The 25,122-nt window shown below is 37.3% G+C and overlaps 1 protein-coding gene across 5 annotated transcripts in view; it reads right to left on the bottom strand.

Moving 5' to 3' along the window:
- The window catches only part of MBD5 (methyl-CpG binding domain protein 5), a 264,810-nt gene that overhangs the window by 230,537 nt on the left and 9,151 nt on the right, over positions 1–25,122 (bottom strand). The window contains exon 2 of one of the 5 annotated variants that reach the window (XM_062186379.1): positions 9,881–9,976. The exons of the other annotated variants lie outside the window; for them this stretch is intronic. The gene's annotated coding sequence lies outside the window, so the exon portion shown is untranslated. The remainder of the gene's footprint in view (positions 1–9,880; positions 9,977–25,122) is intronic. 5 annotated transcript variants of the gene reach the window in all.

Raw genomic sequence — 25,122 nt, 5'->3', positions numbered from 1 at the left:
TGCTCTACCTTGGATGAATTTTAATCTTGCTTCCTGTTCCTCTTTCAACAGGAGGCCACAAAAACTGTAATCCAGGGTTTTTCTAGTTCAGCAAACACTCTCAAGCCTCATCTCTCTAGACACTATTTTCTCTGTTGTAGCCTTGTAATAGTCTCCATCTTTTCAGTTCACAGTTGCATGCTAACACAATTTTTGTAACTTTCACATCTTTATTAGTTATTTACCCCGAAATATCAGGGTACCTAGCTCACCATTCTAATAATACATAAAAGTTAAAATACCTTTATCTTCCTCAGCTTTATTCTTTATTTCTTTTAAAATGTATCTATTCCTTTCCTACCTTGGCTTCAAAAAACACACGCTCAAAATAATTTGAAATGTTAAGGCAGTATAAAAGTAAAAAAAAAAAAAATCACAGCCCTCTTTTCCAACTTCCACATAACTCTTAGGAAAAGATATTGTTAATAGTTCGCTCTCATATTTAGAAGACTTACAAAGTGTTTTAACATACTATCTACCTTTCAATTTCAACAGCCCAATTGTGGATTCCAAGTAGCTATTAAACTCAAATAAGGGACTCAATTTTCTAACTGGTCTTGGGCCACTATCTTTTCTATTTGTATATACAGGGAAAGAATATCTCTTTCGAGGGATCAAATGAACAATTAACGACATCTATTATCTTTAATATTTTCAATGTCTACTTATCAAAAAAGATAGTGATTACACATTTTTAAAAATATAAGCTAAAAATTGATTATATATTTTAAATCCTTACTGATTAATACAAAATACTCCTTCCACGGGGGTTATTTATTGTGAGAAAAAGCATGCAGATCTTTGTTTTAAAGTTTGTGTATTTTGTTCAAAGAAGTTGTAAATGTGACTTTTAGGGGAGATTCTGGAAACAAAGGTGTAGGTTTTTTAAGAATTACAATGCAGGGAGCCAGCTTCACTCGTGAATCAGCTCCCTGCTAACGGGTCTCTACTCCATGGGAAGTAGCAGAAGATGGCCCATGTACTTGGGCCCTTGCCACTCAGGTGGGAGAGCAGATGTTACAGCCATCTCAGGGAATGAACCACTGGATGGAAGATCCCTCTCTCTGGAGCTCTGCTTTTCAAGTAAATAAATCTTTTTAAAAAAGAATTACAAGGCATTACTGGCAAAGACGAACTGCAGTCCTACAGGAAAACTTGCTACAAAATTTAATCATGACATTAACTGAATAAAAATTTAGTTAAACCAAACAATGCTTCAAAGAATAGTGATGGAAACAGGAAAAGGAATAGGTGGAAAAATTTATATGCATGTTATAAAGAACTTATAGTGGGAAATGGGAGGAAAACTCTAGGTAATAAAAATTTTGTATAAGAAAGGAAATACAATATACCACTTGGTTTTACAGTAAATGGTATTTATATAGGATCAATAAGGTAAATATTTGTTTTTGTTTTGTATTTGAAGAGTGGGATGACACAGAAGTATGAGTTGGTATAAGTGAGCTAAGTCATCATCTATCACAACAGAGAAAAGTTCCTATATTTTTTACATATAAATAATGTTGAATTTAGGTAAACTTAGAGATAGAAGTAAAAACTACATGACTTAGAAATAGTTTGGTAAATAATAGAGAATACTTATAAGTAGTTACCCCTAGTGCATTCCAAGGGAGGGGACACTCAATACTACTTAACATGTGCATATAAGACATGAATAAAAATCTAGAAGGGAAAAATGGGGAAGGCCATAAATGGAACCTAAGATTGAGCCTGCATTCTTACTCCACTTCTGTGTTTTAGCATTCATCGGACAGGTAATATGTTACAATGCGTATTGGATTAAGATCCACTCAAATCTGAACTTGAATTGTTTTTGCAACTGACTAATTTGAAAGTCTTTGTGTAAGTCACTTAGGATTTTGAGAGCACATTTCTCTTTCTATATAATTAGGAAATAATAATTTCTATCATGTGAAAACTACTGGTAATCTAAGTGAAGTATAGGACACTTAAAATGCTCTATTAACAATAAATTATTATTTCTCTTCTCATCAATAAAAATGATAACTATAATAAATCTTACATTTTGAAAAGTTTCACTCTCATTTGGAAATATGAATCACATAACTATTGGGAGAATTTTATAATCTGCACTTCACAGTTGAGCAAAAAAGGAGGTGTTAACATGCTCAGATTCTCTAAGGTAGAATTTAAACTTGAAACAAAACTGGATATTCTCAGTTTGCTTGCTCTCTCTCAAAAATAGTTCTGTCTAGAGATCCTTAAGATGGTGAAATAGCAGAAGGATATACTGCTTTAGGCTAGGTAAAAAGAGCAGCAAAAAAAGTGGAGAAAGGGTATTCCCAGGGGAGAGTTGGAGAAAAATTTGCAGTGGAAATTCTACAGAAGATAGAGTGATGCTGTAGATCAGCTTGGAAAGTGCAGACTCATAGCTACAAATGCAGACATAACACATGATCCCCAAAGCTGAGAGCTGGAGGAAGAGCCAGTTTTGGAGAGAAAGGTGAGAGTAGATAGCAGTAACTTGTGCCACTGGCAATACAGTCAGAGGGAGAGCCTGGCTGAGTCCAGCCTGGAGCACCAAGGGGGACAGCATATCTGTCTAACTCAGCAAAAAAAGGGCACATTTCTCTCTCTCCTTCCTCCTACAACTGTGCCTGGTAACTGGCAGTGAGAGGGTACCATCTTGAGACACATAGTGGCTGCACCAGCTCAGGTGCCCACACTGGCAATGGGTGGGGAGAAGCCACCATTCTGAAACCAGTATTGGCTGGGCTGGCTCTGGTGTGAGCCCAGCAAATGGAGGGGAGAAGTCGCCATTTTAAAATGAGTAGTAGCTGCAGCAGCTCTTGTGCACATGTGTGATCCAAGGATTTTAGCAGAGGGAAAATTCCACATTCTCCACTGACTTTGAGTCTGGCAGGGAACTGACATGGGTCTGGGGTCCAACATGTGACAATGAGGCACCCGCAGCCTCTCAAGGTATCACAGGCTCCGGGGGTCAAACTACCAAGGTGAAGCACCCACAGGCAGCTGATACTCCATAGACAGGATAGGCCACTAGTGCAGAGTGGATCCTTTGTACTCTGTCACTGTGGGAGCCTTATGTGCTGAGGCTGTGGGAAATCTGTGACTACACAATAGGATGCAGGGTGAAGCTGGGTCTCTGGGCAGTCACTGTGTGTAGCACTAAAGGCTCACAGCCCCCTGACCGCCTGGGAGTTAGTCACTGTAGTGGGATCCATGTTCATGAACTGCATAGATCCTTTGCATAGTTCATGTGGCAGTGTGGGTGAGTGTTGCATCCAGTGTGGGCTAACTGCGGACACGGTCACCTTTGAAGAGCAGAGGTGAGGGTATGATTATGCCAAAAGAAGCAATCATGCCTGCCTTCTTGCTGACAATGGGCCATCACGCTCAACTTGGGTGTTACCCTGAATACTCACCCTACCCTGGTACATTGGCAAGAGCTCCCTGGCCACACCCAGCACACACTTCTAGGTATTCACTGAAAGAGCAGACACAAGTCACAGAGGCATAGATCAAAGACAAAATCCATCAGAGGATAAAACCAACAAGTAATTCCACAAATGCCTAAAAATAAATGCAGAAACTCAAGAAACAAGCAAAAGGAACAAAGCATGAAACTCCCCAAAAGTATAAACAATACTTCAGTATTAGAATGTGAAAATGAAGAGATTGATGAAATGCCTGAAAATGAATTTAAAAGATTAATCATAACATTAAGCAATGGGGAACAAATTCACAAGTTAAAGAAATCCATACATGACATGAAAGAAAAATTCTCTGAGAAGATTGAGATTTTGAAAAGAATTCAAGCTGGGGAATTAAGATAGCAGAGTAGGGAGGGAGTTTGTTGCTCTAGTTTGTAGAAGACAGTTTAAAAAAAATGTCAAGAGTGCAGTCTCAGGGAAGAGTTAGCGAGAAAATGGCAGAGGATGCTCTACCCAAATTGGAGAGACATAGTGGACCTTCATGGAGTGTGAGGACATGCACAACTCAGGACCCCAGCAGCCAAGAGTCTCTGAATCAGTGCTGGAGAGGGAGTTGATACCAGACTTCAGCAGTCCAAGCCACTGGTGAAAAAGCTGCAGAAAGAGCCTAGAGGGAATCCAGCTTGGAGCCCTGTGGGAAATAGTGTAATTAGAAATAATAATTAGAAAACCTGACAAACTAGAGGACAAAAAACAAAGGAGGAGGAGCATGCTTTCTTTCTTCCTGATCACCCTGCTACTCCCCCGTTTGTTTTTGTAACAAGCTGATAGAAAGTGCCATTTTGGATATATGTAACAGCTGCACCAGCTCATGTCCCAGCTCAACAACTAGCCAAGTGGAGACTCCTGAGTATGGTGGGGAGAACAGACAGGGGACTGGGTGCTCATCACTGTGGGAGGCTAGTGTTCCAGGACTGAGAAAACAATAAGGCTGTGTGGGAGGACTCAGGATGTGGCTGGGACTTAAGGCAGTAAATGTGGGAGGCTCCACGTGATCAGAGCTCCCTGGTAACTCAGTGAGGAACACTGCTGGGGAATCAGCTTATACTGAGGATTGCACAGATCCTTTGTGTGGTCCTTGTGGCAGAGTGGACAAATAATATACCCACTGGGGCTAGCACTCAGGCACTAGCTTCCTTTGAGGAGCTCAGCTGAGTTGAAGCCAGCAGACAAGAAGACATCTCTGATTTAAAAAAAAAAAAAAAGGTTTACAATGCCAAATCTAGGTGTGTCACCTCAGACATGCTCTTCACCCTGGAGCACTGAACAGAGCTCCTTAGCCACACCTACCACACATCTCTAGATATTCCTTAAAAGCAGACACTCCAGTAATCCACACAGACATAGTCCAAAGATAAAAGTTGCTACAGTGAAAACACAAAGAAGAAATCAACGAGAAGCTCCACAAATGCTGAATAACAAATGCACCAATTCAAGAAACAAGAATAAGGAAGACAACGTGATGCCCCCAAAAGAACACAACACTTCAATACTAGATTGTGAAGATGAAGAGATTGAAGAAATGCCAGAAATGGAATTCAAAAAATTGATCACAGGATTATTAGAGGTAATCAGAAGCAAATGCATGAACTGAGATCTTAAAGAGAAAGCAAAATGAAATCCTGAAAATGAAGGACTCAATAACAAATTAAAAATGCAGTGGAAAGCCTTAACAACAGAATCAGTGAAGTAGAAGAAAGAATATCTGACTTAGAAGACAAAGCAGAGAAAATTATACAGAAGACCAAATGCAAAAAGAAGTAATTAGAAAAGTAAAAAAACACTGTTGGTAATCTATAGGATATTATCAAACGACCTAACATAAGGGTTCTATGAGTTCCAGAAGCCGAGGAAAGAAAGTATTAGAAGGCATTTTTTTTGAAATAATAACAGAAAATTACTCTAATTTGGAGAAAGAAAGGGACATCCAAAGACAAGAAGCACATAGAATTTCTAATAGACATGAGTAGAAAAGATCTTCACCACGACATATTGTAATCAAACTCTACAGAGTAAAATAAAAAAGAAGAGATTTTAAAATGTGCACAAAAGAAATGCCAGATTACTTTCAGAGTGTCTACTATTAGACTCACAGTAGATTTCTCATCAGAAACCCTACAGGCTACGAGAGAATGGCAAGATATATATGCCAAATCTTAAGAGAAAAGAACTGTCATCCCAGAATACTATACCTGCAAAGCTCTCATTTATGAATGAGGGTGAAATAAAGACCTTCTATAACAAACAGAAATTGAAAGAATTTGTCACCACCTATCTAACCCTGCAGAAGATGCTTAAGGATATGTTGCACACAGAAACACAGAAAGATGGTCATCACTACAAAGAAGGTAAAGGAAGGAATTCTCCCAGTAAAGGTACAAAGGAAATCCAAAATAAAAAATAGGAATAGTAATGGAAAAATGGCAGGGCAAAGTCATTACTTATTAATAGTCAACTTGAATGGAAATGGCCTCAATTCTCCAGTTAAAAGAAACAGACTGGCTGAATGGATTAAAAAACAAAATCCATCTATTTGCTGCCTACAAGAATTACATCTCAAAAGGGGATTCCAATACAATCCCATCAAGGTGGCATATACCAATGCCATCTCACTACTCCAAGTGATCAATTTCAGTTCACAATTGATCACACTGATAGGTCTAAGAGTCAAAGGGATCACACAAACAAGACTAGTGTCTGCTAATACTGACAGAATAAAAAAGGGAGAGAACGATCCAACATGGGAAGTGGGATACACAGCAGACTCGTAGAATGTCAGATGTCCTAAACAGCACTCTGGCCTCAGAATCAGCCCTTAAGGCACTCGGATCTGCCTGAAGAGCCCATGAGAGTATTTTAGGCATGAAAAGCCAAGACACTCTGGCAAAAACAAACAAACAAACAAACAAACAAAAAAAACACCAACCAAACAAACAAAAACAAAACAAAACAACAACAACAAAAAACAAACCTAAATCAAAGATCTCTATGAGTGAAATCCCAGTGGAAAGAACGGGCCATCAAAGAAGGAGGTACCTTTCTCTGAAGGGAGGAGAGAACTTCCACTTTGACTATGACCCTGTCGGAATAAGATCGAAGTCGGCAAACTCAAAAGGTTTCCATAGCCTTGGAAACTCATGACTAGAGCCTAGGGAGATTTCTGACGCCATAAGCAAAAGTGTCAAACTGTTAAGTCAACAACAGGAGTCACTGTGTACTTACTACTCATGTAGGATCTCTGTCCTTAATGTGTTGTCCAGTGTGAATTAATGCTATAACTAGTACTCAAACAATATTTTACACTTTATGTTCTGTGTGGGTGCAAACTGATGAAATCTTTACTTAATATATACTAAATCGATCTTCTGTATATAAAAATAATTGAAAATGAATCTTGATGTGAATGGAATGGGAGAGGGAGCGGGAGATGGGAGGGGTGCGGGTGGGAGGGAAGTTATGGGGGGGAAAAAGCCATTGTAATGCATAAACTGTACTTTGGAAAATTATATTTACTAAATAATATTAAAAAAAAAACAAACAGACTGATAGTGAAAGGTTAGAAAAAGATATTCCATGCTAACAGAAACCACAAAAGAGCTGGTGTGGCCATCCTAACATCAGACAAAATAGACTTTAACACAAGAACTGTTAAAAGGGACAAAGAAGGACTCTATGTAGCGATTAAGGTATCAATTCAACAGGAAGCTGTCATTATTATAAATGTATATGCACTTAATTTCAGGGCACCTTGTTATTTAAAAGAAATTTTAAGGGTACAGTTTATAAACTTGCCATGGGACCCCAAATCCCAGTTAGGTGGGTGGTACTAAATGCCATCTTAAATGTTAAAGTGATCATATAGATAGGATTAAATATTAAAGGGATCATATAAATAAGATCAAATGTATGATAATAATAATAGATAGAATTATAAAGGAGAGATATTACAATATGGGAAGCAGTCCACACAAAAGACTTATAGAATAACAATTGCTTTAAAGAGCACTCTGACCTCAGAATCAGCCCTTATGGCATTCTGGTCTGGCTGAAAAGCTTATGAGAACATTTCAGGCATGGAAAGCCAAGAGACTGTGGCAAAAAATGTCCTACATGAAGGGTCTCTGTAAGAGACCCCAGTGGAAAGAAATGGCCATCAAAGAAGAATGTAGTTTTCTCTGAAGGGCAGAGAGAACGTCCACTTTGCTTCTGGCCTCGTCCCAATACTGACAGAGATTGTGGATTCAAGAGGCTTCCATAGCCTTGGCAGCTCATGTCAAGAGCCTTGGGTGATCACTGATGTCATACATAGAGTGTTAATTGTTACATTAACAACAGGAATCACTGTGTACTTACTCACAATGCAGAACTTCTGTTCTCAATGAGTTGTAGTATGAGAATTAACTGTAAAACTTATTCTCAATTTTTATTTTGTGCGTGTGTGTATAAACTGTTGAAATCTTTACTTAGTACAGAGTTGGTATTCTGTGTATAAAGTTAACTGAAAATGAATTTTAATGGAATATGGGACTGGGAATAGGAGTGGGAGGAGGATGTGGGGTGGGAGGGTGGGTATAGTGGGAAGAATCACTATATTCCTAAAATTGTACTCATGTAATCTGTACTCATTAAAGAAAAGATTTCTTTGGAAGAAAAGAAATCAAAAAGAAATATTAGAAATGAAGAATTCAGTATGTCAAGTAAAAAAATACAGTGGAAAGCCTTAACAACAGACTTGTTGAGGCAGAAGAAAGAATATCCAAGCTAGAAGACAAACGTTTGGGAATTTAACAATCAACTCCAAAAAAAGAAAAAAAGAACAAATTAGAAAAATAAAAAAACCCAGTGTTTGAGATTTATGGGATAGTATCAATTGACCCAACTTTTGGGTCCTAGGACTTCCTGAGGGTGTGGAAACGGAGAAAGGATTTAAAGGCATATTCAGTAAAATAATTACAGAAAAATTCCCTAATATGGAGAAATAGTGGGAAGTCCTAAGTAAATAAGGCACACAGAACTATCAAGAGATGTGATCAGAAAAGACTATCAACATGACATATTATAGTCAACTTTCAAAAGGAAAACATAAAGAAAAGATTCTAAAATATGCTTGAGAGAAATGCCAGATTACTTTCAGAGGATCCTCAATTGGTATCACAGCTGACTTCTCATCAGAAACCATATAGGCTATGAGAGAATGATTGAAACTTAGTCCTAGTTATTAAAGTAAAAAAACTGTCAACCCAGAATACTGTACCTGGCAAACCTCTCATTTATGCATAAAGGTGAAAGACCTTTCAGAACAAATGGAAATGGAAAGAATTTGTGACCACTCATCCAGACTTACAAATGATGCAGTAGGATGTGCTATACAAGGGAACACAGAAAGACAGTCACCATTATGAAAGACTGTAAAGGAGGAAAATCTTCCAATAAAAGTAAAAAGGAAATCCAAAGCAAACAATATTTACCAAGAAATGGAAGGGGAAAGTTGTTACATCAATAGTAACCTTGAATGTAAATGGTTTCAACTCTCCAATTCTCTAATTAAATTATCCAGTTAAAAGATACAGGCTAATGAATGGATTAAAAAACAAGGCTCATATATTTGCTGTCTCCAAGAAAAACACCTCACAACAAAGATACACATCAGCTGAAACTATAAGGATGGAAAGATATTCCATGCTTATGGAAAGCAGAATTTAGCAGGTGTAGCCATCCTAATATTAGATAAAATAGACTTTAACAGAAAAGCTGTTAAAGGAGACAAAGGCCATTATGTTATGATTAAGGAAACAATTCAACAGGAAGATGTGACTATAATAAATGTGTATGCACCCAAATGCCAAGGGGTCTTGCTATTTAAAGCAACTGTTAATGGATCCAAAGGGAGATACCGATTTGGATACAATAGTAATGGGGGAATCCAACACTACACTTTCATCAATGGACAGATCAATCAGACAGAAATTCAACAAAGAAACAATAGAGTAATCTACACTATAGACCAAATGGACCTAACATATCTATAGAACCTTTCATCACACAGTTGCAGAATAAATATTCCTTTCATCAATGGATGCAACTTTCTCTAGGACAGATCATATGCTAGGCCTTAAAGCAAGTCTCAGCAAATTCAAAAAAATTGAAAACATACCATGCTTCTTTTCTGACCACAATGGAATGAAGCTGGAAATCAACAATTTGAGAATCTCTAGAACTTATGCAAACAAGTGGAGACGGTATAATATGTTCCTGAAAGAACACTGGGTCATAGAAGAAATCAAGAGAAATAAAAATTTTTTTTCTGGAAATGAATGAACATAATACAACATATCAAAACTTACGGAATACAGCAAAGAGGGAAGTTTATAGCAACTGGTGTCTACATGAAGAAATTGGAAAGGCATCATATAGATGAGCTATCAATGCATCTCATGGACCTAGAAAAACAACAAACCAACAAACCAAATTCCAAATTAATAAGAGGAAAGAAATAATTAAAATCAGAGAAGAAATAAAATTGAAACAAACAAAAACAATATAAAAGATCAGTGAAACATAGTTGGTTATTGAAAAAAATAAACAAAGTTAATATACTGTTGGCCCAACCAACCAAAAAAAAAAAAATAGAGGGAGAAGACCTAAATCAACGAGATCTGTGATGAAAAAGGAAATGTAACAACAGGTAACACAGAAATAAAAGGAATCACCAGGAATTACTACAAAGAGCTATATGTCAACAAACTGAAAAATCTATAAGATACAGAGATATTCCTGGACACATATAATCTATCAAAATTGATTCATGAAGACATAGAACATCTAAACAGACCAATAACCAAAACACACATTGAATCAGTAATAAAGACCCTCCCAACAAACAAAGGCCAGACGGTTTTACTGTTGAATTCTACCAGACATTTAAGGAAGAATTAATTCCAATCCTTTTCAAGCTATTCAAAACAAATGAAAGGGAGGGAATCCTACCAAATTCCTTCTATGAAGTCAGCATCACCTTAATTCCTAAAGCAGAAAAAGAAACAACACAGAAAGAGAACTAAAGACCAATATTCTTGATGAACGTAGATGCAAAAACCCAACAAAATACTAGCTAATCAAATTTAACAACATACCACAAAGACCACTTACCCAAACTTAGTGGGAAATATAACTGGTATGCAGGGATAGTTTAATAATCACAAATCATTTATGTGATACATCATATTAACAAACATAATAAAAATTGTTATGATCATCTCAATAGCTGTAGAGAAACATTTTATAAAATACAAAATTCTTTGGTGATGAAAAACTTTAACCAAACTGGGTTTAGATGGAATATTCCTCAACACATTCAAGGCAATTTATAATAAACCCACAGTCAGCATCTAATTGAATTGGGAAAAATTAGAAGCATTCACACTAAGATCTGGAACCAGACAAGGATGCCCACTCTCACCATTGCTATTCATATAGTCCTGGAAGTTTCAGCTGGAGCCTTTAGGCATGAAAAAGAAATCAAAGGGATACAAATTAGAACGGAGGAAATCAGACTATCCCTATTTGCAGATGACATGATTCTATACATAGGGATTCCAAAAGACTCCACTGAGAAACTACTGGAACTCATGAAAGAGTTTGGTAAAGTGGCAGGATATAAAATCAATACAAAAAAATCAATAGTCTTTGTATACACAGACAATGCCTTGGCTGAGAAGGAACTTCTAAGATCATTCCCATTCACAGTAGCTACAAAAAATTTTAAAAATTGTGGAATACAGTTAATCTAGGAGGTGAAAGATCTATATAATGAAAATTATAAAACATTAATGAAATAAATAGAAGACACACAAAAAATGGAAAAATCTTCCATGTTCATAAATTAGAAGAATCAATGTCATGAAAATGTCCATACAACTGGAAACATGCAATCCCAATCAAAATACCAAAAACATTCTTCTCAGATATAGAAAAAATGATTTTAAAATTCATATGGAAATACAAGAGACCCAAAATAGCTAAAGTAATCTTATACAACCAAAACAAAGCTGGTGGCATCACAATATCTGATTTCAAGACATAATACAGGGCAGGTATAATCAAAACAGCCTGGTACTGGGAGAAAAAAAAAAAAAAAGGAAAGAAAACAAAACAAAACAAAAAAACCAGACACGTACACTAATGGAACGGAATATAAACTGCAGAATCAATCCATGCATCTACAACCAACTTGTCTTTAACAAGGAGCTAAAATCAATTGCTGGAGCAAGGACAATCTCTTCACCAAACAGGGCTGGGAAAATTATATCTCCCCATGCAGAAGTATGAAACAAGAGCACTACCTTCCACCTGACACAAAAACCCACTCAAAATGGATCAAAGCCTTAAATCCATGATCTGATACCATCAAATTACTAGAAAGCATTGGGAGGAGCTCTGAAATATATTGGCAGAGGCAAAGACTTGTTGAAACAGACCCCAGAAACACAACCAATGCAAGCAAAATTGATACATGGGATAAAATCAAGCCGAGAAGCTTCTGAACTGCAAAGAAAACATTCAGCAAAGCAAAGAGGCCATCCACAGAATGGTAGAAAATATTTGCACACTATGCAACTAATAAAGGATTAATATCTAGTATCTATAAAGAGTTCAAGAAACTCTACAACAATAAAACAATTCAGTTAAGAAATGGGAAAAGGACATGAATAGGCATTTTTCAAAACAGGAAATTCAAATGGCCAACAGACACTTGAAAAAATACTCAGGATCACTAGCCATCAGGGAAATGCAAATCAAAACCATAGTGAGTTTTCACCTCACTGAAGTTAGAATGGCTCTCATACAAATCAACAAACAACAAATGATGGTGAGGATATGGGGGAAAAGTATCCTAAACACACTGCTGAAAACTACATTGGCAAAGCTACTGTGGAAGACAGTATGGAGATAACTCAGAAATCTGAAAATAGATCTATGATATGACCCAGCACTCCCACTCCTGGAAATTTACCCAAACAAAATGAAATCAGCAGTTGAAGGATTTATCTGTACCCCCATGTTAACTGCAGCTGAATTCACAATAGCTAAGATAGGGAATCAACTCAGATGTCCATCAATGCATGACTGGATAAAGAAATTATCGTATATATACACTATGGAATAGTTCTCAGTGGTTAAGAAAAGAAAAAAAGAAATCCTGTTTTGCAACAAAATGGATGCAACTGGAAACTATTCACTTGGTGAAAATAAGCTAGTCCCCAAAAGACAGATATCATATGTTTTGCCTCATCTGTGGTTACCAATAGAGTACCTACAATGTAATGTACCGAATACAAATTGACATTTTGAGAATCAATGATTGTTTACAGTCCTTGTCTGTACTATTGAGGAACAGTGATTTTTCTCATACTATTTGTTGAACCCTTAGTGTATGGTTAATCTTATGCATATAAAGTAAAATGAAAATAGATCTTTGTAAAAATAGGAGAGGGTAGAGGAAGAGGATAGGAGCATGGGTGGGATAGAGGATAGGGTGAGAAATAGCGCTATATTCCTGAATCTGTATATTTGCAATACATAAAATTTGTATACCTTGAACAAAATTAATAAAAAAAAATAGGTATCTCTGAGAACATTACATCCAAGCACTTGAGAATATAAATTCCTCTCAACTGTACATGGGCAATTCTTTAGGAACAATCATGTGTTAGGCCACAAAACAATACTGAAGAATATTAAGAAGACAGAGATCTTTTTTTTTTTTTTCTTTTTTTTTTTGGACAGGCAGAGTTAGTGAGAGAGAGAGACAGAGAGAAAGGTCTTCCTTCCGTTGGTTCACCTCCCCAAATGGCCACTACGGCCGGCGTGCTGTGCCGATCAAAAGCCAGGAGCCAGGTGCTTCCTCCTGGTCTCCCATGCGGATGCAGGGCCCAAGTACTTGGACCATCCTCCACTGCCTTCCCAGGCCACAGCAGAGAGCTGGACTGGAAGAGGAGCCAGAGATCTTATCAGATATTTTTTTCTGACCACAGAAGTGTATAACTTTAGTTTAAAAATTATAGAAACTTTAGAAGCTTTACAAATACATGGGAAATTAAACAACAGTTTCCTGAATAAACAATGGGTCAATGAATTGAAAATGGAAATGGAAACACAAGTTACCAAAACTTTTATGATACACTAAAAGGAGTTATAGAAGAGAGGTTTATAGTAATAAATGACTACATATTGAGCAGAAACATCTCACATAAACAACCCAACACTGCAACTGAGGGAACTAGAAAAAAGAACAAAGGAAACCCCAAATTAATGAAAGGAAGGAAATAATAAAGATCACAGCAGAGGAGTGGGCATTGTGGAGCAGTTGGTTAAACTGCAAGCTGGGACACCCACATCTCATACTGGAGTGCTGGGTTTGAGTTCTGGCCCTTCTGCTTCACCTGCAGCTTCCTGATAATGTACTCTGGGAGGCAGCAAATGATGGCTCACGTTCTTGGGCTCCTGCCACCCATTTGGGAGATAGGTCTGGAGTTCTGGGCTACTGGCTTCAGCCTGACCCTGCTCCAATTTTGTGGATATTTGGGAAGTGAACCAGTAGACAGATTTCTCTCTCTCAATGTTGCTCTTTCAATTAGATGGAGAAAAAAAAAAAGATGAGATCAGAAATAAATAAAATAGAAAACAGAAAAACAATATAAAATCTCAATGAAATAAGAGTTCATTTATTGCAAACTTTAAAAGAAAACTAGAGATGGCTCAAAAAAGTCACAGATGCCAAATGAGATACTACAACAGATATCTCAGAAATACAAAGGATCATGAGAAACTATTAAGCATAATTGCATGACCACATATTGGGAAACAGAAGAAACGGGTAAATTCTTGGAAACAGATAACCTAATAATATGGGATTATGAACACAAAATATGAACAGACCAATAATGAGTGAGAAAGTGGAATCAGTGATAAAAAGCCTTCTATCAAAGAAAAGTAAAGGAACTGACAGCTTCACCTCTGAATTTTATCACACATTTATTGGAAATATTATCAATTCTTCTCAAACTATTCCCCATCCCCTCCTAAAACAAACAAACAAACAAACAAACAAACAAACAACAGTGTGTGGAGGAAGAAACAATTTAAAACTCATTCCATGATGCTAGAATTACTCTGATATCAAAACCAGGCATAACACAGAAAGAAAATTGTTGATGTCACTGTATCTGATGAACACAGATGCAAAATTTCTTAACAAAATACTACCAATCCTAATTCAACAGTGTACTGAACAGATCATTTCTTATGATCAAGTGTGATTCATCCAAAGGATGCAAGGATGCTTTAATACACACAAACCAATAAATATGATACATTAACTGAAATGAGAAAAATTATATCAACTCAATGAATGTAAAAAAAAGCATCTGACAAAATTCAACATCCATTCATGTTAACAACTCTCAGTGAATCAGGTATAGAAGATACATATCTTAACACAATAATGACCATATATGACAAACACACAACTAAAAATGAAAATTTTTCCTCTAAGATCTGGATTAAGACAAGAATACTCACTCTATTACTATTCAACATAGTAGTAGAAAATTTAGTCATAGCTTCTAGGCAGTAAAAAGAGGTGAAAGGCATTCAAATTGGAAAGGAGGAAGTCAAGCTTTTTTAGAAAACTTTAAAATCTTCACCCATAAAAGTTAGAATAAACAAATTCAGCAAACTTTCAAGAAACAAAATCAACATGTAAAAATCAACATCATTTCCATATGCTAATAGTAAATTCTCAGAAAAATATCTAATTTTTAATAGCTACAAAAATTTTGTTACTTAGATACAAACTTAACCTACATAAAAATTTCTCTATATTGTAAACCATAAAACATTGGTAGAAAATTGAAGATACAAGTAAATGGAAAGATATTCCATATTCATGAATTAGAAGATTTAATACTGTTAAAATGTCCATACTATCCAAGGCAATCTTTAGATTTATTCAATTCCTACCAAAATAATAACAGCATTCTTCATGGAACTACAAAAACACAACCCTAAAATTCATATGGAATGACAAAAGACCTGTATTAGCCACAACTATATTGAGCTTAAAAAAAGAAAAAGAAAAAGCCTGACCTCAACATATTCTACAAAGTTACAGTAAGCAAAAGAGCCTGGTACTAGTGTAAAAAGTCCACACAAGAGTCCATACAGGAATAGACAATCTCTTCAACAAATGGTGCTTGGAAAATCAGATCCATATCCAGAAGAATGAAATAAACTAGGTGCTTATCTCTTCCCATATTATTAATATAACATTGTTAATAATAACAACAAAAAATTGAAGGCCAGCATTATGGTGCTGTGGGTTAAAGCTGTTCCTTGCGAGGTCAGAATCCCAAATCAGAATTCTGGTTTGAGCCCTGGAAGATCTGGATGGAGTTCCAGACTCCTGGCTTTGGCCTGGCCCAGCCCTGGCTGTTGTGATCATTTGGGGAATGAACTAGCAGATTAAAGATTTCTCTTTCTTCCTCTCTCCATCTCTCTGTAACTCTGCCTTTCAAATAAATAAATCTTTTTAAAAATTTGAATGGAATGGATTAAACATTTAAATCTAATAACCCAAGCTATGAAACTGCTACAGGAAACACAGGGGGAAATGTTTAATGACATTGGATTGAATTAGAGTATTTTTAAAAATATTTATATTTGAGGCAGAATGAGAGGGGAGGGAGGGAAGGAGGAAAGGAAAGGGAGAGAGGGAGTTATGGAGGGAGTGAAGGAGGGAGGGAGGGAGAGGGAGAGGGAGAAGGAGAGGGAGAGAGAGACAGAGAGAGAGAGAATGAATCTTCTCTACTACACTGGTTCAGCCCCTAAATCCCCCCAATAGCCACTGAGAGCAGAGCTTGGACCTCAATCCAAGTTTCCCACATGGGTGGTAGAGACTTAAATATTGGAATCATCATCATTTGCTGCCTCCCAGAAAATGCATTAACAGAAAGCTGGATCAGAAGCAGAGGCAGCACTTGATCCCAGGCATTACAATAGTGAATCTGGGTATCCCAATTGGCAGCTAAACCTGCTGTCTATGCCACAGCACCTACTTGTGGTCCAAGCTGTCTTTTTTAAAAAAGATTTATTTATTTATTTATTTGAAAGTCAGAGTTACACAGAAAGAGGATAAGCAGAGAGAGAGGTCTTCCATCCAATGGTTCACTCCCCAATTGGCCGCAACAGCCGTAGCTGAGCCAATCCGAAGACAGGAGCCAGGAGCTTCTTCCGGGTCTCCCATGCAGGTGCAGGGGCCCAAGGACTTGGGCCATCTTCTACTGCTTTTCCAGGCCATAGCAGAGAGGTGGATGGGAAGTGGAGTGACTCGAACTGGCGCTCATATGGGATGCCGGCGCTTCAGGCCAGGGCATTAACCTGCTGTGCCACAGAGCCGGCCCCTAAGCTGTCTTTTTAATTTGTTTCTTGAGAATACCTCAAGGGCACATACAACAAGCAAAAATAGGTAATAAACTGACATCAACTGAAAAGCTTTTGCATAGCATAAGAAATAATTAACAGTGAAGAAACAATCTATAGAATGTCAGAAAATATTCATAAACTATACATCTGGCAAGAGGTTAAAACTCAGAATATACAAGGAATTCAAGCAAACAATATGATTAAATATGGGCAAATAACATAAAATAATAGACATTTCTCAAAAGAAGACATACAAATAGCCAACAGGTGTACAGAAGAATGCTCAAAACTACTAATCATCAGGAAAGTGCAAATCAAAACAATAATAAGACCTCATCTCACACCTGTCAAAATGGATATTGAAAAAACCCAAGAAATAACAAGTACTGGAGAATATGTGGAGAAAAAGGAACATTTACGTACTGTTGGTCAGAATGCAAATCAATAGCCATTGCAGAATACACTACAGAAGTTCCTGAGTAAAGGGAAATGAAATATGTATAGAATCATGAAATCATGGAAAAATAGAAGGTGCAGTTTAAGTTTATTTTGTTGTATAGTTTTTTTTGAAATCCATTCTTAGTTTTTTCCTATATACATCTTCCATGAAAATTTCTGGAATCCTGTACACAGTGGAATACTATTCAGCCATAAAACAGATGGGTCCCGTCCTCTGAGACAACACAGATGAATCCAGAAGGAATTATTTTAAGAAGCATACTACATCTTCTCACTCACATGTGGAATGCAAAAAATCTTTGCCTCACAGAAGTCAAGAATCGAACAGTGGTTATCAGAGGCTGAGGAGGCTGGGTGGGGGTAAAAGTACAAATAGATACAAAATGCCAGTTACTGAGGAGGAGTGAATTCCAGTGCTCTGCTGGGCACTGGGGTGACTACAGTGAACAATCATACACTGTGTATTTCAGAGGAGCCAGCAGAGAAATGATAAATCTTTTAGGCGATGGGTATGCTTATTACCCAGATTTGATAATCACACTTTGTACTCTTTATTGAATCACATTGAACTCTATAATTATGTACAATTATTATGTGTCAATTAAAAAACTATTCCACTTCATGTAATCAATCAGTGAATAGGAAAAAAGAGAAAAACAGGACCATAGACTTTTTAGGTTTATAAGAATGTTTTCACCAATAAATTTCTTTCACTACAATTGGTAATAAGATAATTAATAGTGGAGAAGATAGTCAAAAAGTTCCAATCAGAATATAGTTGAGGGGCCGGCACTGTGCTGTAGCAGGTCAAACTGCCGCCTGCAGTGCTGGCATCCCATATGGGTGCCTGTTCAAGTCCCGGCTGCTCCACTTCCTATCCAACTCTCTGTTATGGCCTGGGAATGCAGTAGAAGATGGCCCAAGTCCTTGGGCCCCTGCACATGCATGGGAAACCCAGAAGAAGCTCCAGGCTCTTGGCTTTGGATCTGTTTAGTTTCGGCTGTTGTGATCAACTGGGGAGTGAACCAGTGGATGGAGTATCTTTCTCCCTCCCTCCCTCTACCTCTCCTTCTCTCTCTGTATAACTCTGACTTTCAAATAAATAAGTAAGTCTTTTAAAAAAAAAGAATATAGTTGTGAGCTTAGGTACAAGTGCACTTATAGTAGAATACTGAAAATCATTTACATTTAGTTGTGATCATTTACATTCTGACCTTAATTCTTCATTGGTATCTAGGTTCTCATAATTTTGTAAAGCATGTTCCAAAGTTTATCTTTCCTTTAAGATGACAGAGGAGAACAGACAATTACATATGTGGGTGTTTATGAAAATGTTTATTATGAAAAAATATGCACAGATTTCCAATTTTTTGGGTGCCAAAATAACTTATTTTTTAAATTTCATTTTTCCATGAACATTTTGAAGTCTCCTTTATACAACTTACAGGAATGTGGGCTTTGTAACTTTTCAAACCTTATGACTGATCTAGTTGATTGATGGGGTCAGATCAAGAAAGCCTTGTTCTAGTCCCTATATCTTAAGCACTGTATTTAGGATACAACTACCTATCATGAACAAACTGTGACAGGCTAGACTTGCAAACTGTCTATTCATCACTGTTTCACCAGTGCCTACCACAGTGTGAGTAACTATTTGTTCAATGAATAAATAAATGAATAAAAGAGTAAATAATAATTCCCAAGTTCTTATCTGAGTTTTCAGTACACAGACACAAAATTATCAAGTACAAAGTTAAGTAATTAATTTATAACTCAAAACATTTTTTTTTTTTGACAGGCAGAGTGGATAGTAAGAGAGAGAGAGACAGAGAGAAAGGTCTTCCTTTTTCCTGTTGTTTCACCTTCCAATGGCTGCTGCGACTGGCACACTGCAGCCGGCGCATCGCGCTGATCTAAAGCCAAGAGCCAGGTGCTTCTCCTGGTCTCCCATGCGGGTGCAGGGCCCAACCACTTGGGCCATCCTCCACTGCCTTCCCAGGCCACAGCAGAGAGCTGGCCTGGAAGAGGGGCAACCGGGATAGAATCCGGCGCCCCAACTGGGATTAGAACCCGGTGTGCCGGCGCCGCAGGTGGAGGATTAGCCTATTGAGCCGCAGCACTGGCCAACATAGTTTTCTTTAGGTAAAAAAATCAAGTAATTGTAGACCGAATGAAATGGTACCTATCTGGAATAAAAATTCTTCTACTTATGCACATGTAAAGTCAGTGATACAGTTTAATTATTAGTGTTTCATAGTGAGGTACTTTCATCCATCTCTTATCAATAAAAAATGGAGTAGTTATAGTAACTGTAACAATTTTTCTAAGCTAACCTATGATAGCCACCATAATATGGGCTTTATATACATTATGTCATTTATTCTTAAGAGCAAACTTACAGGGATTATCATGTTTTACAGAAAAAGAAACTGGAGTTTAAAGAAATAATTTGCCCAAAGTCACAAAAATGTTAGAACTCAGATAAAAATCATTCTTATTCTAAAATAATTGGTTACCTGCAGAAATAGTTAATACACATATACAACTCACACTACAGCTAACTAGCTCTTCAACCCAGGCATGAGAGAATATTCACCTATTCTTTCAACTTATTGAACTCCTGTTATGCTCCAGGCACTATACTATTCTTGCACAAAGATAACTTGTGATTCTGAAATACAATTAAAAAGTAGCACATACCAAGTCTTCTTTGCAGTCTTATTCTTAGTAACTAGTGATTTTCTATCTAGATATATCTCTGTGGGATGTGTATAATTTTGTTTGTTGTACTAATCCACACTCTTCTTTGAGGAAGAATGATACAGATTTATTTTTTAATCTCCTAAACTGACTAGCTTAATGATTTGCTCACAAATATTAATGAACACTGCTTAAAAACAAAGAAAAATGTGCATAAATTGAATGAATTTTCCGTGACTGAGAGAAAATTAAAGTAAAAATTATATCTTCAAATCATGTATCAATTATCCCATAATTTTAAAAAGTCACATAAATAGCAAAACAAGAGTTTTATTATTTTAAATATTTTATTTTACTGATAAGTTTTTATTTTATTGTTGTTATAAAAATTGTTAATTTCCATGAAACATATATAAAATGTATTCTGATGAATTTCACCTTCTATGTTAAATAGTCTTCATTTGCTTTTCAGATATTATAACCTTAGGTAATGTTCTTTTTATAACATGGCCTTCTACTACAAAACGTATTAGTGTATATGATTGCTCCAGGATAAAAGATTCCATTGTAAAAAGCATAAATAACAATGTTTCTTTTTTTTTTCAAAGCCACTATTATGATTAAAGAAACACAGGCAGACTTGATTCTGTAAGTATTATATATTAAAAAGGAAACCACATCCTGACATGAAATATTTTATTTCCTCATCTGACACTGCAGTTTGCTTCTTACTTAGATAAAAATAAAATCAATTTGAAAGGACAGATTTTAATCTCAGATGTTACTTGAGCATTTTGGGGTGGTGGTGGCAAAGAAATACATGCAATTCATACTATGTATTAGAGATCAGAATCTGGGGCTAAGTTTACATGATTGATGGATTGTTATTTGAACAGGCATAAATGTGAAAAGCAATTGTAATAATGCTTACCAGAGAGAGGGAGAGAGGGAGCTAGAGGAGGAGGGGGAGGGGGAGGAAAGAGGGAGAGAGGAAGAGAGGGAGAGGGGGGAGGGAGAGAGTTAATGCAACCTCAGCTAGTTCCCCTTTTATCTTCAGCATTATATTGCTTCCACTATGGCAAAATGTATCTGAAAAACCACACACATATCCTATGTATTTCTTAAATTATAAGAAAACAACATATAAGCACACATTCATAACATAATTCTAGCAGACAGTCTGGACACTAATGTTAACTATTCATAGAAAAACCCATTCAATAACCAATTTCAGAAACTGCATGTTTGCCCAGGGTACAAATCATTCATTTTTTGAGTTGCAAGGAATCTCTGATGATAGAATAGTCATTAAATAGTGGTGTATGTTTTATTACACTCTATACCAACCACATAAACAAATGCTACCAGAATTTGGGGTGCCATACAATTTCACCATATGCTTGCTAATAAATCCGCAATATTAGTAAGCCCAAGAGGGTTCCTGCCTAATATTTAGAGAAGAATTCTAAATACCGGCACAGATAAATGAGGCAGCATGGTACGTTTTAAGCTTTATTTAGTGCGAAAGATGCATAGGAGAGTGAGAGCTTTATTAAGAGAGAGAGGTAAATCTGGGTTAATACTGAGCACCAGGAACCAGCCAGCCACGTGGAGGCGAATCTAGGCCAGAAAGCCTAGAGGATGTGGCCCAAAGGCCACGTGCCCTGGAGGCACAGGGCTACAGCAAGCCCCCTCCTGGCAAGAGGCCAGGGAAGAAGCGAAGGGCTGGACACACTGTGTCCCAGGCTTTTAACTCACTTCCAAGGGGAGTGGTTAATTAACCTGATTGGCTGGTGGGCACCCAGGTGTGGCCAGGTAGGGGGATGAGGTCACACAGGGGCATGGTGAAGGCGTGGTCCTCCAGCTCACAAACCTAATCAATTTTAACCTATATGCTTGCCTACTTCACTACTGCTATCCCAGGCCACAGCAGAGAGCTGAATTGGAAGTGGAGCAGCTGGGACTTGAACAGGAACCCATATGGGATGCCGGTGCCTCAGGCTAGGGCGTTAACCCACTGCACCATAGTGCAGGCCCCTCCATGTGGCTTTAAAATCTGACAATTCTTTAGACTCAGTCTTCTTATGCAGAGAAACAAAAAAAGCTACAGAAGTATTTTCTGATCACCAGTTTGCTGGTTTGAAATGCACCCAGAAGAGACAGCAACATTTCCTGTATCACTGAGTATGCTATGATTGACCCTTGTTTGGCTGCTCCTCCTGTGAAATATTATCACAATGTATTGGGATAACACTGAAACTGGGACCTCTGGGTAACACAAAATTAATTTATACTCCTGGTACCCAGTGGTAACACTCCATAGAGTAATATTTGGCCTTCCGGTGTTTTAAAAGAACTATGTTATTAAAGTGCCACATGATTTACAGGTATTTTTATATTTAATATCTAAAAGCAGTTCTTTGAAGTAGAAATGACCACTTCTACTTTACATACGGGGACAGTGATGATCAGAAATTTGAAGTATGACACTAATAAATAGACTCAGGAACAAATCTAGGTCTAAGTGGTCACACCAGTGTGAATAATGAGTTTAACCGCCAATTTTAGTTATTTATTTATTTTTTATAGAAAGAGCTAGGAGTTCCAATTCTGGTTAAAAGTGGAATGATTTGAATCACAGTCACTCAGAGATAACAATTATAAACTATGGAAAAATAGTGAAACAAACAAAAACAACTATTTGAAGACATACTGAAGAGTGACTGAAGAGTGATCAAAAGTCACTTGCACAAAGATACATGGGCTAAAACAGGATGAGAGAGGATTTGACCTTCGAAAGAAGAGAATATCGCCCAGCAAAGATTTATTTTTACATGGCTTTTCTCTGAGGTCCAAAGTTTTGAGAACAGGTAGAATTTCAGCAGAAAACCACAGCATTATTGAATGGAGGTATCAGAGGCCAGAATTCAGGGTTGAGAGAATAGCTGAAAATTGAAGGTAGAGGAAGGGGTTCCAGAAAGGGAAAAACAAAGGGGAGACCTACAAATTTTTCATATGAACTCCCACCTAACCTGACCTCTGAATGCCTGGTTAAGCTTCCAAGGAACCCAATGGTGGAAAAAAAAAACAAAACACACACAAAACAATAACAACAACAACAAAACAGCTGAGACAGGGATCTGCTGCATTCACTACATGAGGCAATTCAGGATTCCCACAGAAATACTAGAAGGTCACATTTTAGAAGAAAGATTATATCACTAAGATTTTGGGAATTACCCCAGGATTAAGGTCAAGAGCAAAACAGACTAATGCAAAGACGACATAAAACCATGCCTTGACTAGATAAGGTAACAATCAGTTTTTAAGTGTTAGGAAAAAGTCAAAAAGCTTCAACGGAAGAGAGAATCTAGCACCAGAGAAAAATATGACCTAAGTCCTTAGAAAAAAGCAGTCAAAAGAACAGACTCTGAGATGGTTCAGACAAGTATTTTAATTTAGCTATTATCAAGAACCTAAAGTAAAAGATCATCATAATTAATACAAAATTTGAATTGCAGCAGGGAAATGGAAGCAATACAAAGAATCAAGTGTACATAAAAATCAAAATGGGGGGCTGGCACTGTGGTGTAGTGGGTAAAGTGCTGCATGCAGTGCCAGCATCCCATGTGGGCACCAGTTCAAGTCCCAGCTGCTCCACTTCTCATCCAGCTCTCTGCTATGGCATGGGAAAGCAGTAGAAGATGGCCCAAGTCCTTGGGCCCCTGCACCCACATGGGAGACCCAGAAGATGCTCCAGGTTCCTGGCTTTGAATGGGTGCAGCTCTGGCTGTTGCAGTCAACTGGGGAGTAAACCATCGAATGGAAGACCTCTTCTCTCTCTGCCTCCCCTTCTCTCTCTGTATAACTCTGACTTTCAAATAAATTAAAAATAAATCTTTAAAAAAACAACAGATAATAATGGAAAATATAATCTTACATATATTCTATCAATTTTTTTTTCAAAAGAAGTGAAATCAGATTATAGAACTGAAAAGGACAAATTTTTCACAATGAAAAATTCACTGGATGGGATTAACAACACAGTGGAGATGGTAGGGAAATCAACCAATGAATTGAGGATAGATAAACAGAAATCACTAAAGAACAGTGAGAAAAATATTGAGGGAAAAAGGGATTTCAGGAACTCACATATCCATATAACAATAACAAAACTGACTAATCAATCCTGTTTGTATTGGAAGTTGTAGAAGAAGAGAAAGAAAATGAGGCACGAGAAATATCTGAAGAAGTAAAAACCAAACTTTCAGATATTTGGTAAAAACAAAATGAATACAAAACAAAACAAATAAACCAAAACCCTCACAGATCCAAGAAACTGAGCGAATCTGAAGCAGAAAATATCAAAAGAAAATTACATCTAAGGACGTCATGTCAAACTACTGAAGACCATAGATAAACAGTAAATCATAAAGTAGCCACAGAAAAAAGAGGGATTTTTTTTGTCATTTAATTTATGTAACTCTAGGAATTCAGTTATATGGTTTTGTTTCACCTTCTAAGAATATTACACTTTGTAAAAACCACTTTTTTCAGCCAGCGCCATGGCTTAACAGGCTAATCTTCCGCCTTGTGGTGCTGGCACACCGGCTTCTAGTCCCGGTTGGGGCGCTGGATTCTATCCTGGTTGCCCCTCTTCCAGGCCAGCTCTCTGCTATGGCCCGGGAAGGCAGTGGAGGATGGCCCAAATCCTTGGGCCCTGCACCCGCACGGGAGACCAGGAGAGGCACCTGGCTCCTGGCTTCGGATCAGCGAGATGTGCTGGCCGCAGTGGCCATTGGAGGGTGAACCAACGGCAAAAAGGAAGACCTTTGTCTCTGTCTCTCTCTCTCTCTCTCACTATCCACTCTGCCTGTCAAAAAAATAAAAAATAAAAAAATTTAAAAAAACCACTTTTTTCTTCACTTGGAGCTATGAAAGTTAT

The sequence above is a fragment of the Lepus europaeus genome, chromosome 1, assembly GCF_033115175.1.
Source record: "Lepus europaeus isolate LE1 chromosome 1, mLepTim1.pri, whole genome shotgun sequence".
In the NCBI taxonomy this organism is placed as follows: Eukaryota; Metazoa; Chordata; class Mammalia; order Lagomorpha; family Leporidae; genus Lepus; species Lepus europaeus.
The sequence above is the reverse complement of the archived record's forward strand: the minus strand, read 5'-3'. Positions and strand labels throughout refer to the sequence as shown.